Source organism: Onychostruthus taczanowskii, unplaced genomic scaffold, assembly GCF_017590055.1.
Source record: "Onychostruthus taczanowskii isolate IOZ18803 unplaced genomic scaffold, ASM1759005v1 scaffold192, whole genome shotgun sequence".
NCBI classification, from domain to species: Eukaryota; Metazoa; Chordata; class Aves; order Passeriformes; family Passeridae; genus Onychostruthus; species Onychostruthus taczanowskii.
The window spans coordinates 384,831-399,115 of NW_024499151.1; positions in this window are offsets into that span (position 1 = coordinate 384,831).

Here is a 14,285-nt window from a genome sequence, read left to right on the forward strand (position 1 = left end):
GGAATGTCCTCGATTGCCTTTTCCACTGAGGACAGCTCTGGCTCAGCATTGCTGCCAGTTGGAGAGGGCTCGATGACCTCTTCTACTTGGGACAGCTCCTCATGGTAGGATGAGGGACAAGGCTGGGTGTTCTCATCCTTCACTGGGCACACAGGCTTCCCCCTAGAACTGGAGCTCACATTGTCCTTCCTTAGCAACTGCTCTTGGTCTTCCAACTCTTCTCCTTGGGACAGGAGAGGCTCGGGGGACTCCTCCTCAGCAGCTCCCGCTGGGGCAGCAGCTGCCGGCTCGGCCTCCGGGGGACTCTGGAGGGAAGGAGAGGCGCTGGTTAGGGCAGGCACTGCCTCTGCTGCCACCTCTGTGCCCACGGGGCTGGCAGAGCTGAGGCTGAGGCTCCTCGGCACTCACTGCTAGCAAGGCTCTGGCCCACATCTCAGAGCTGATGCCATTTCTCCATTGGGACAGCTCCTGCCTGCTCACATCTTCCTCCCATTGGGAAAGCTTTCGCTCTCTCCCATTGTCCCACCAGGGCAGCTCTTGGGCTGCAACGTCTGCTCCTTGGCACAGCTCCTTGGCACTGCTGTCTCTTGCCTGGACAATCCCAGTTCTCTCCTGTCTTCCCATCGGGACATGTAGGAGTGCACATCTTATTCCCTTGGTGAGAGCTCTTGGTACCACTCATCTTCCCTCTAGGAAAGCTCTCAGTCATCGTCCTATTGGGAATCCTCTGGGACACTCACATATCCATATCCACACTCACTCCCCTTTACAGGGATGGCATGGAGGATCTCTTGTCTTCTCCCCATCCCAACTATTGCTGCCTACTCACATTTGTTTCCCATTGGGATATCTATTGGCTCAGCACACATTCTTCCCTCTCGCACACCTCTTGCTACATCTCACTCTCCTCTCCCCACTGGTACAGTTCCCGGTTTATGACTGTTTCTTCCCGTTCGCAGAGCTCTTGCTGTGTGCCGCCCCTTTACTGGGAAACTTCCCAAACTCTCACACGCACCTGGCATTTGTACAGCTCTTGGTTGCTCCTGGCTCCACGCCGAGACATTTCCTGGACTCCCAGTACTTCTCTCAGATACGTCTCTTGCCCTCCGGCCAGCTGTGCAAGTGGCTGGCGACTGGGAGTTGGCGTTGGCCTTTTCCACGTCGCTATCCTTGTCTGTCACTGTCGGCCTTGATCGCTGTTGGCATCCAGCGCAGACAGACCCAGGGAGCTGCTTCCTCCTCAGAGAGCGGCTCTCCTGGGAAGCTGCACAGTCACACGGCTACCCCCGGGCCAAATCCCCTGTGCTGATACCGAGCCGGGGGTGTGCGATGGGACAAGAAATACACTTGTCTTTTTAAACTTAAATTTGCTTCTTGTGCTTTTTATTTTTATTTGTCTTATTTCAATTTTAGAAACTTTGAAGCATAACTGAGCAGTAACAAGGAAAAAAATCAACAGCTGAGTACAAGGCTTCAGAATTGGTGTGGAACAAGTGGAGGACTCACACGCTTCAGACGTGTGTGCACACAGGCACAAAAGCACCTCTCCTTTCTGGGGCTGCATTGCAGCACACAAGGAGAAAAAACAGAGTAACTCCTGTCCTCACATTAAAAATACTTCATGTGCAGATTCTTGCTGCAACCAACTTAGTGACCATGAAACAATATTGGATTCCAGAAGCTGGGAGTTGGGCACCGTTTCTTCTTGTCCATGTTTTCATCGTAGATTCTTATTCCTATTACTGTTCTTCAATACATTTTTAAAAATTTTTATTAGTTTTCTACTGTGCATTCCTATTTATCATCATCTTAGTATTTGTGTTCTTCCCGGTGTTTGTGGTCTGTGTCACCTTCTGGAAGCAGATGAGGACACAGCTCTGCCGAGTGGCACAGGGCAGTTCCAGGGAACTGTCCCAAAGGAGGCAAACAGCGCCCAGGGAGCTGCTGCCTGTCGGGAGGAAGCAGCTCCCTGGATGGCTCTGCGGCGGAGGATGGCTGGGATGGATGAAGAGATGGACAAGGGAAGGGGGACCCCAAGTCCCCTGCTGCCCAAAGCCAACTGCTGAGCCTGCAGAGGAAGCCAAGAGTGAGGGATGAGGCAGGAAGGAGAGGCCAGTGGAGGAGCCAGAATCTTTGCTCTGCCCAGGGAGCCATCTCTGTCCCAGGCCACCTCCATCTCCTGGTCCTGTTCCTGCTCACAAATGCTCATCAGGCTGCCACCAGAGCACCTTGAGCAGCCAAAGGCAGGACCACCCTGACCCACAGGCTGTCAGGGCATGTTCTGACTCTGGCAGTGGGTTTTTTTTCTGTTTGTTTGTACTATTGCATTTGTAATTTTCCTAGTAAAGAATTGTTATTCCTATTCCCATACCTTTGCCTGAGAGCCTCTTAATTTCAAAATGATAATAATTTGGTGGGAGGAGATTTACATTTTCTATTTCAAGGAAGGCTCCTGCCTTCCTTAGCAGACACCTGTCTTTTCAAACCAAGACAAAGGTGAAGAAGATGAAGAAAATTATGAAAAAGAAGAAAATAAAGATGACAAAGAAGACGATGAAGGTAAAGAAGACAATGATGAAGATGAGGAAGACAAAGATGAAGAGGAAGAGGAATAATTTAAAAGTACATAGAAGAAGAATAGTAATAAGAGTAAGAATTTTAAAAATATACAGTAGATGGAGAAGAAAAAGGAATAGGAATAAGATTAAGAAGAGGACTAAGAATTTTAAAATACAGAAGAGTGATAATAATAATAATAATAATTTGTGTTTAAAAACGCACAGAAGAAGATTAGTAAGAATAAGAATTTGAATTTTAAAATACACAGAAGAAGAAAAGATGAAGAAGAGTAGCAAGGAGAAGCACAATAAGAATAAGAAGAATACTTACAAATACTTACAATAATAAGAATAAGAAGAATACTTACAATAATAAGAATAAGAATACTTACACTCACTTGAAAAAGACCTGCTCCAATGGGAGAGGGACAAAGAGCTGTCCCAAGGGAGAGATGACCTTAAGAAACAGGAATCCCCACAGGAAAATGAAAGTGACATGTCCCAAGGGGAAAATTGCAGTGACCAGGAGCTGCCCCAGGTGAATGAAGACACCGAGGTCTTTTGAGGGGACAGCAAGAGTGACCAGGAGCTGTCCAAGGTGGAAGATGACAGTGAGCTCCTCCCAGGGGACAGCACAAGTGACCAGGAGCTGTCCCAAGTGGAAGAGGCCATCAAGCTCTTCCCAGGGGCAAACATCAGTGGCTGGGAGCTGTCCCTAGTAGAAGATGACAACGAGCTCTCCCGAGGGGATAACTCGGGTTACAAGGAGCTGTCCCCGGGTGAAGACACCCACAAAGAAGAGCTGTGCTGAGGGGACAGTGACAGTGACAAAGAGCTGTCCCAAGGGGATGACGGCAGCGACAATAAGCTTTCCCCACAAGATGGCAAACACGACACAGAGCTGTCATTTGGAGAAGACTGTAATGTCCAAGACACGTCCCCATGGGAAAACATCAGGACAAAGTGCTTTCCCGCAGCCAGAGGAGAAAGTTTCTCTCTACATGGAGAGTGATATCCCTTTGAAAGGGCAGCCTGAGAACAAATCATAACTCCAAACCTGTTGTTTGCCAGCCCAGCTGAGAGAGAGGGAAATATCAGGGTGGAAATATATGAGTGGCTAGCAGGTTTGGGGGAATTCTCCACCAGTTGGGTTGTTTAGCCCGGAGGAGGCTCAGGGGACACCTCATTGATTTGCCAGCTCCCTCACAGCAAAGGGGTTTGAGCTCTGCTGCCGTTTCCCAAGGGAAGTGAGGAGAGGAAATGGCCACAAGTTGTTCCACGGGAGATCCAGATTGGAGCTCTGAAAAAAATTTGCTTTTCCAGAGTGGTCAGGCTTTGGGCTGAGCTGCCCAGAGAGGTTTGGAGTCACTGTTTGTGGGAGTGTTCAGGAGGAGTCTGGATGTCCCCCTTGGGGCCAGCGTTTGGGGTGATCCTGGAGGTGCTCCAGTGCTACAGGATGACCTTGATGGTGTAACAGATACATATTATAATACTGATTTCTCACAAATATTCAAGTGGATTTTATATGTGTGGTGCTAAAGTAACTTTGTTATAAAGATATGCGGTTTATTTCTGTTGTTAATGAAGCTTAGTGAAACAGCTGATATGTTTGTGTTAAAATGCCTGCTGGGATGGGATAACACCCAGTGAACACAGGACGAGGACCTACCCAGATCTGCCAGCTATCAGCACTCACCCTCTGAAGGCAGAGTGGGCCAGGGCCCAAAAACTGAAAATGATGATAAAAAAGGACTAAAACCACACCCAAGGAATGTGCATGCTCTAAAAAAGTGGACCCAAGAGGAAGATATGCTGAACAGTCCTTGGAACATGTAAACTAGTTTGGAGGAAAGTTTAGTGTGCATAAGGATCTATGAATATGACACAGGTTGATGTAATGAAAAGGTATTTAAGGGGTATCCCTGAAGATCACAGGGTGCTCTTTGGCTGAGTAATAACCTTTGCTCTACGGTCCTTGTCTCCTGTTGTCCTTTATTAAACTTTTTAAATTTTCACAGGAGAGCGAACGCGTTTTTCACAAAGGTCTCTTCCAACCCTGCTAATTCAGTGATTCTGTGACCGCTGCGGAACCCGAACACCAGTCTGGGTTTGACAGAGCTGTTTCCCAGGAGCTGTTTCCCCAGCACTAAAACCCAGGCTGGGTTTGACAGAGCTGTTTCCCCAGCACTAAAACCCAAGCACTAAAACCCAGGCTGGGTTTGACAGAGCTGTTTCCCAGGAGCTGTTTCCCCAGCACTAAAACCCAGGCTGGGTTTGACAGAGCTGTTTCCCCAGCACTAAAACCCAGGCTGGGTTTGACAGAGCTGTTTCCCAGGAGCTGTTTCCCCAGCACTAAAACCCAGGCTGGGTTTGACAGAGCTGTTTCCCCAGCACTAAAACCCAGGCTGGGTTTGACAGAGCTGTTTCCCAGGAGCTGTTTCCCCAGCACTAAAACCCAAGCTGGGTTTGACAGAGCTGTTTCCAGCTGGGTGCGCAGAGCGAGTAAGGCTGAGGCAGCATCGCCTGGAGTCGGGCTCCATCTGCCGGGAATTTCAGTGAGCCACAGCGGCCGCGGCACTTCGGGAGCCTCTTCCCTGCCGCCCTGCCCTGTCCCCCTCCTGCCTGCGCTCCGCAGGGAATGCTCCCCTCTCGGACCGATAGAGGAGAGCAGAACTGGCCAGGACTGTACAAGCAGTGGCCTCATCCCTTCCCTGGCACAGCCTGGCAGAGCCAAAGTGAAGCAGGAGCAGCCTTGCTGAGCCTGGGGGGTTCTGTTTCTGTGCACAGGTGGATCGTGCAGAGTTAGAGAATAGCCCGAGTTAGAAGGATCCCGAGAGTTTCCTGAGTTAGGTACCCACCAGGATCACCCAGTGCCACCCTGCCCTGCCCAGAGCCCCAAAATCCCAGCCTGGGCATCGCTGGCAGTGCTGGCCAAAGGCTCCTGGAGCTCTGGCAGCCTCGGGGCCGTGCCCATTCCCTGGGCAGCCTGGGCAGTGCCAGCAGCCTCTGGGCAAGAACCTTTCCCTAAAATCCAAGCTAACCCGGCCCTGGCCCAGCCCCAGGCACTCCCTGGGTGCTGTCAGGTCACAGGGAGCAGAGATTCTGATCTCTGCTGTCCCTTAGCAGGAGCTGTAGACCCCAATGAATCCCCTCTCAGTCTCCTTTTCTCCAGGACAAGCCGAGATCCTTCAGCCCCTCCAGACCCTTCACCATCTCTGTATCCCTGCTCTGGACACTCTCTGAGAGCATTAATGTCCTTTTCACATTGTGCTGCCCAAAGCTGCTCCCAGGACTCGAGGTGAGGCCACCCCAGCCCAAAGCAGAGCTGTGACCTTTGCAGCCCCAGAGCTTGTTCAGCTTTGAAGGACCCACTCCCATCCTCTGACCCAAATTGTCTCAGCAATGCCATCTGTACAGTTTGTGTTTAACACTTCCAGAGGGTGTGGAAACAGCCAAGGGGGGTTTTGTCCCCAGGGCCTGTGTCCATAACAGTTGTGGCCTCTGACTGTTTACCCCATTAAGTCCCTCTCCTCTCTGGCAGGGAAAAATGATTTCTTCCATCCACCCCAGCTCAGCCATTCTCCAGGAAGACCTGAGTCAGATGTTTGGTACCTAAACCAAATACCTGAGGAAGGTGGGGAAGAGGGAGACAATTGCTGGAGGGAGACACACAGTTACTGAACCAGCCTAATGTAAACAAGATCTAAAGCAAGAGTTCAAAGTTATTAAAACTAGGGGAAAATGCCAAAGAAGGAAATTCTTCTCTGTTCAGTCACTCAGCTCTGGAGCCAATGAAACCTGCCTCACTATTCCTGAAAGATGATTTATGGACATGTTTTTCTAATGGAGACAACAATAACAACAACTGTGACCCGTTTCATCCACGGAGCTCAAAGGGCTTCTCAAAGATCAGTGTCACTTGTGCAAGGAGGAAACTGAGGCACGGGGAGGGAGGCATTTTGCTCCAGCAAGTGGAGAAGGCAGGGATAAACCCTGAGTTAGGTACAGTCTGTGCTGAGATCATCACTCAGCACACAGAAGTCACTCAGGGACAAGGAGAGTGTGAGTGGTGGCACAGATGAGAAAAGAGGCACCTGAGCAGTTGAATTGAGAGAAATGCTGAGCAGCAGCTGGGAGCAAATGAGATTGTTCTCCTCCTTGAGGTATTTGCCTTCATCAGCAGCACAGAAGAGAACCTAATTCCTAGGATGGTTTAGCTCTAACATGTTTGTTTTATCAAGGATAGAAGAAACATTCAGGAGTTTTCGGTTTGGTTTGTTTTTTTTCCCAACTTTTTACAACTAGAGAAACCACAATTTGGGGACTGTTCTGGTGTCTTTTTAACAGCCAATTAAAAACCTCATTCACTTAACAAAACTGGGGTTTGTCTCCTTGAGCTTTTTTCTGTTTCCTAATTGCAATATCCACCTGGAAGGGATAAGAGATTGGAAATATAATTTTACTTATTTAAAAATCTGGAATAAATTTGACCTCCTGCTTGGCCCTCTTCTCCCCCAACTCCCTCTTCCCTCCTGTGCCACCAAAACTGGATTTGTGTGGGAGGCACATCTCAACATCCCTGTTGGTATTACTGCAAACAGGCACAAAAACATCCCTCACAGAACACTCTTCTCTGAGTGTTCTGTGGTCCTAAAAGCCTTGAGACGTGGAAAACTCACCACCCACAGAGAGGGGACTCCATGGGAGAGTCATTTCTCATCTGTAGTGGAACCACATTTGGAAACTTCTGGAATGTTTTATGTGGTGCCTTAATGAGAGTTAAGGTGCGTGGAAGGTTTTAGGAAGTTGAAAATGTCCAGCTTGGCCATGGGACACTGAGAAAGGAGGTGGATATTTTCCAGCAGGTGATACAGCTGAAGACCCAGGCAAGTTGGGCAGTACAGAAATCCCAAAAGGGATCCCAAAAATCAGCTCAGACTGATGGGATCAGACTGGGAAAGGCAGGACTGAGGTAAAACAGCACCTTTAACACCTTAGAGCTGCAAAAATCATCCAGGTGACCCAGTGGGCAGCACTGAAAATCAACCAAAAATCCCTGGATTTCTGCCTCTCACACCTGGAGCTGCTTGGAAATATTTGGGCTGGGCTGTGGTGCAAGCTGCTGACTCAGCCCAGCCTTGTCGTGCTGCTTCCCACAAAGTGACAATCCTGGAAGGGCCAGCATTCCCAGGATTGTCAGGCTCCAGCCTTTGGCAACAGAGATCATTCAGCTTTCATCATTTTCAAAAGGATGCCACTGAACCATTTTTCTGGACTACACTGAGAGATTTTTGCCATCTGCAGAAAATTTTGATTCTTGGTGCATAAAGTTTTGATTTTCGGTGCATAAAGTTTTGATTTTTTTTGGTGCAGAAAGTTCTGATTTTTCCATTCTAAAATAGAACAACTTGCACTCATCCAGCCCCAAAATCGTAATTCCGTCTCTTATTTTATCCCTTATTAAACTTTACAAAAATTCTTTATCTTCTCCTCCGTTTTTCACACTTCCCTCAGGAAAATGAGGTTTTTCCAAAGCCCTCAGCGCAGCGCTGCCCCCTCCCTGCTCCGCAAGCAGGCTGGGTTGGAAATCTGTGGATTAGATTTTCTCCTTAAATTGTTTTATCCTCCTGTCGAAAAAACCCAAACAATTCCCAGACAGTGACTCGTGCTGACTAATCCAGTCTGGGAGACTTCGAGGTGTCCCTGTAACCTAAAACCAGCAAACAAGCTTCCTAATTCAGTAGCTAGACATTCCACTGGGGACCTGGAGGTTCTGGGCTTTTATTTTCCTTCTCCTCAGGGTTAAACACGCTTTTATCTGCGCCGTGCCTCCCTCCCCCAGCAGGCAGGAGTTGGGATGAGCTGGAATTCGGACATTCCTTTCCTGCCTACACTTCAAAGTGCTGCTCCACAGGGCATCCCGGTGGCAGAGTTATTGGGAGCAAAAACAGGGAGCAGAGGTGGGGCTCTGCCAGGAGAACGTGGGGTGCTTGTGGTGCCTTGTGCAGGCTGACCCAGAGCAGAGGCTGGGCAGAGCTAAAGAATAAAGCAGGGATTGATTCCAAGGATCTCCTCCATGGATCCACCTTGGGCAGCACAAGAGCCCAGCCAGGGCTGCACCCAGGATGAACCCAAATGGCCCCAAAATGCACGAGCGCTCCCGGGGTCTCTCCCTGGGATCAGCTCTGGTTTGTTGGATTAGGCCCTTTTCTGACCCAGAGATGGGGCAACTGAGAGGTGCTTGAAAAACTTTTATTCCATTTTCAGTCTCATGAGAAGGGTGAGACAATACAGATGGTATAATTCACAATCAGAAGCCAATTATTTCCTAATTACAATGCACTATAAGTGTTTCTTGGCCCATCAGCTTTAGCCACACCACGCTGTAAATGCCTTAAAGCCAATCCTCTAAAATGACCCCTCGTGGGTCCCACCACAATTCATCTTTCACAGTTCTGTTTCTCCAAAGTATTTGGTCTTATTTTCAAGGCCGCCTTTTGAAACTTGTTTCTAGCTCCATTTCTCTCCAACAATGTCTGTCCTATTCCAGGGCATTTCTGAGTCAGCATTTCTTGTCTCAAGGTTTGCACACAGGTGTACACGGTGTGAGCCTTCTGTCAAACTTTAAAAATTCATTCCCCCCATGGTTCATGTGCAGATTGCAGTTCAGTGTCCAATTCCAGCTCAGCCGCTGCACTCCCATCCTGCTTGTTTTTCTCTCTGCAGCCCACGGGGTTTGTGCTCCTGGGCTGAGATTTGGATCATTTGTCCTTGGTGCCCAGCTAGAGAAGGAATTGTTGTCTCCCTGCTCTGTGCACAGAGCTCACCATCCCCTCATATGAAGCTCAGACCCACACACTAAAGCAGCACAGAATGTGAAAAATATAAAAGTGAAACCTGAGGCATCATGTAGAGTAATGATTAAGATATTCCCAAATCATCCCACAGCCCTGGAAGAAACTCAGTGTTGCAAAAAAAAAAAAAAAAAAAAAAAAAAAAAAAAAAAAAAAAAAAGTGGGGACAAGGAAAAATCCTATTTTTGGCCCTTTTACAGTGCTGGGCTGAGTCAGATTTTAGTCATGTCTGGAAGGCACAGGGCCATTACAGTGGCAGCAGTGGCAGATTTCTGAGCTCTGGAGGTTGTGAACAAGCTCTGTCTGGGAGCAGATAATGCAGTTTATTGTCTGCTCTGTGACCACGCACGCTGAGCCAGAACAGCTTTCCAGGGAAAGGGATCTCGCTCCTGCCCCACGGATCCACAAGGGGCCCGTAGCCACTGGGAAGGGGAGAAGCTGTGTGCACCCAAGGGAACACAGCTGGGTTATTGATCCAGAAAATTCCTGTGGGGCTGGACACACAGCTGGGTTATTGATCCAGAAAATCCCTGTGGGGCTGGACACACAGCTGGGTTATTTGTCCAGAAAATCCCTGTGGGGCTGGACCCACACCTGGGTTATTTGTCCAGGACACCTGTGTGGATTTGGACACACCCCTGGGCTGCTTATCCAGAAAATCCCTGTGGATTTGAACACACCCCTGGCCTGTTTATCTGGAAAATTCCTCTGGATTTGGACATACACCTGGGTTATTGATCCAGGACATCCCAGTGGGGCTGGACACACAGCTGGGATATTGATCCAGAAAATCCCTGTGGGGCTGGACCCACACCTGGGTTATTTGTCCAGGACACCTGTGTGGATTTGGACACACCCCTGGGCTGCTTATCCAGAAAATCCCTGTGGATTTGAACACACCCCTGGCCTGTTTATCTGGAAAATTCCTCTGGATTTGGACATACACCTGGGTTATTGATCCAGGACATCCCAGTGGGGCTGGACACACAGCTGGGATATTGATCCAGAAAATCCCTGTGGGGCTGGACCCACACCTGGGTTATTTGTCCAGGACACCTGTGTGGATTTGGACACACCCCTGGGCTGCTTATCCAGAAAATCCCTGTGGATTTGAACACACCCCTGGCCTGTTTATCTGGAAAATTCCTCTGGATTTGGACATACACCTGGGTTATTGATCCAGGACATCCCAGTGGGGCTGGACACACAGCTGGGATATTGATCCAGAAAATCCCTGTGGGGCTGGACCCACACCTGGGTTATTTGTCCAGGACACCTGTGTGGATTTGGACACACCCCTGGGCTGCTTATCCAGAAAATCCCTGTGGATTTGAACACACCCCTGGCCTGTTTATCTGGAAAATTCCTCTGGATTTGGACATACACCTGGGTTATTGATCCAGGACATCCCAGTGGGGCTGGACACACAGCTGGGATATTGATCCAGAAAATCCCTGTGGGGCTGGACCCACACCTGGGTTATTTGTCCAGGACACCTGTGTGGATTTGGACACACCCCTGGGCTGCTTATCCAGAAAATCCCTGTGGATTTGAACACACCCCTGGCCTGTTTATCTGGAAAATTCCTCTGGATTTGGACATACACCTGGGTTATTGATCCAGGACATCCCAGTGGGGCTGGACACACAGCTGGGATATTGATCCAGAAAATCCCTGTGGGGCTGGACCCACACCTGGGTTATTTGTCCAGGACACCTGTGTGGATTTGGACACACCCCTGGGCTGCTTATCCAGAAAATCCCTGTGGATTTGAACACACCCCTGGCCTGTTTATCTGGAAAATTCCTCTGGATTTGGACATACACCTGGGTTATTGATCCAGGACATCCCAGTGGGGCTGGACACACAGCTGGGATATTGATCCAGAAAATCCCTGTGGGGCTGGACCCACACCTGGGTTATTTGTCCAGGACACCTGTGTGGATTTGGACACACCCCTGGGCTGCTTATCCAGAAAATCCCTGTGGATTTGAACACACCCCTGGCCTGTTTATCTGGAAAATTCCTCTGGATTTGGACATACACCTGGGTTATTGATCCAGGACATCCCAGTGGGGCTGGACACACAGCTGGGATATTGATCCAGAAAATCCCTGTGGGGCTGGACCCACACCTGGGTTATTTGTCCAGGACACCTGTGTGGATTTGGACACACACCTGGCCTGTTTATCTGGAAAATTCCTCTGGATTTGGACATACACCTGGGTTATTGATCCAGGACATCCCTGTGGGGCTGGACACACACCTGGGTTATTTGTCCAGGACACCTGTGTGGATTTGGACACACACCTGGGCTGCTTATCCAGAAAATCCCTGTGGATTTGAACACACACCTGGCCTGTTTATCTGGAAAATTCCTCTGGATTTGGACATACACCTGGGTTATTGATCCAGGACATCTGTGTAAATTTGGACACACAGCTGGGTTATTGATCCAGGACATCCCTGTGGATCTGGACACACAGCTAGGTTATTTTCCCAGGACACCTGTGTGGGGTTGGACACACAGCTGGGTTATTTTCCCAGGACACCTGTGTGGAGCTGGACACACACCTGGGTTATTGATCCAGAAAATCCCTGTGGGGCTGGACACACACCTGGGTTATTTGTCCAGGACACCTGTGTGGATTTGGACACACACCTGGGCTGCTTATCCAGAAAATCCCTGTGGATTTGAACACACACCTGGCCTGTTTATCTGGAAAATTCCTCTGGATTTGGACATACGCCTGTGTTATTGAGCCAGAAAATCCCTGTGGGGCTGGACACACAGCTGGGTTATTGATCCAGGATGCCTGTGTAAATTTGGACACACAGCTGGGTTATTGATCCAGGACATCCCTGTGGATCTGGACACACAGCTAGGTTGTTTTCCCAGGACACCTGTGTGGGGTTGGACACACAGCTGGGTTATTTTCCCAGGACACCTGTGTGGAGCTGGACGGTGCCTTGAGGGCTGATGGTGCTTAATGAGCCCTCACAGGCAGGCTGTGGGAGAGCTCCGGGGACAGTGGCCTCTGTAATTACAGCTCATTAAAAGCTGGGTGTGAAGTGCCACAAGAAGTCAACAACATTTTGCATTCATCCTTGGCAGCCCCTCCTCTCACCACCTGCGGCCTCCAGCCTTGGTCTTCATCACCTTCCGTGCCCTTTCCTCCTCCTCCTCGCTCTCCAGCAGACACACGGGGCGGGGGAGGTTGAGCTGGACATTCCCAGTTGCCCAAACTGGTGTGGTGGGGTCACCTCTGGGTCCCAAGGGCTGCCCTGGCTTCCCATGGGCTCTGAGCTCCCTCTTTTCCTGGGCAGGGAAGAATGCAGAGGGGCAGGAGAGGGAGCTGCTCCTGCGCCCACCCCTCAGCCAGCATCGAGCAGGTGCCACTGCTCAGAGTGGCACAACCACGCTGGAAACTGGGGAATTTGGGGATGGGAGGGATTCTCCTCAGTCCAGCTGCCTGGCAAGGAGGAGGACAGGGAGTGGGATCTATGGATCTGCTCAGAGTGGGATCCATGGAGCTGCTCAGTGTGGGATCCATGGAGCTGCTCAGAGCGGGATCCATGGATCCATTCAGAGTGGGATCCATGGGTCTGCTCAGAATGGGATTTGTGGAGCTGCTCATTGTGGGATCCATGGGTCTGCTCAGAGTGGGATCCATGGATCTGTTCTGAGTGAGATCCACAGATCTGTTCAGAGTGGGATCTATGGGTCTGCTCAAAGTGGGATCCATGGATCTTCTCAAAGTGAGATCCACAGAGCTGCTCAGAGTGGGACCCATGGATCAGCTCAGAGTGGGATCTATGGATCTTCTCAAACTGGGCTCCATGGAGCTGCTCAGTGTGGGACATGGATCTCCTCAGTGTGTGATCCATGGATCTGTTCAGAGTGGGATCCGTGGATCTGTTCAGAGTGGGATCCACAGATCTGCTCAAAATGTGATCCATGGGTCTGCTCAAAGTAGGATCCATGGATCCATTCAGAGTGGGATCCCTGGATCAGCTCAAAGTGGGACCCATGGATCAGCTCAGAGTGGGATCCTTGGATCTGCTCAGAGTGGGATCCATGGATCAGCTCAGAGTGGGATCCATGGATCTGCCTTCCCTTCCTCTCCACAACCAGAGCTCTGCTGCTCTGTTCTTTACAAAATCTTTAAATTCCAGCAGCCTGCTCTGATCAGAAGAGCAGAAATCTCTTTTGAGCAGTCGTCAAAACCCAGCAGCAGATATTCCTGCTGAGATGCCCTTGGGTGTCATATTTTTGGGTTTGTTTTGACTATTGCTATTTGTGGCTTCTTTTCCTGCGTGTCAAAACCAGCGACAAAATAAACACGTGCTCTGCCTCGTCCTGCACCTCGAGGGAAAGGCTCTTGGGTTTCACGGGGGCAGGGGAGGAATCTGCAGGGGAGTCTCTTCAGAAATACAAGTGCAGTATTTTAGGGTCGTGCTGGAAAGAAATGTGAGGGGCCACGCTGAGGAGGAAAACCAAAAACCACATCAGAGATGGGGGTGCTGAAATTTGTACCTCTAAAGAGGCCCTTGGGATCCAGTCACTGTTTCCTCTCAGTGTTTTGGCCTTAATTTGAAATAGATAATGTGGATTATGGTTTGAGAGATGGGGGGGCTACTCTGTGAGCTGGCAGAAGAAAAATGCACCTTTGATACTTTGCTTTGTAGCTGGTTTTTAATTTCACTGAGAGGGGCAGCTGAAAACCAGTCATTGTATATATAATTTATAGATAAAAATATATATGTATAAATATATATAACAGCCTAGTCTGGAAGCTGTCCCTGCCCATGGCAGGGGACGTGGAACTGGGTGATCTTTAAGGTCCCTTCCAACCCCAACCATTGTGTCACT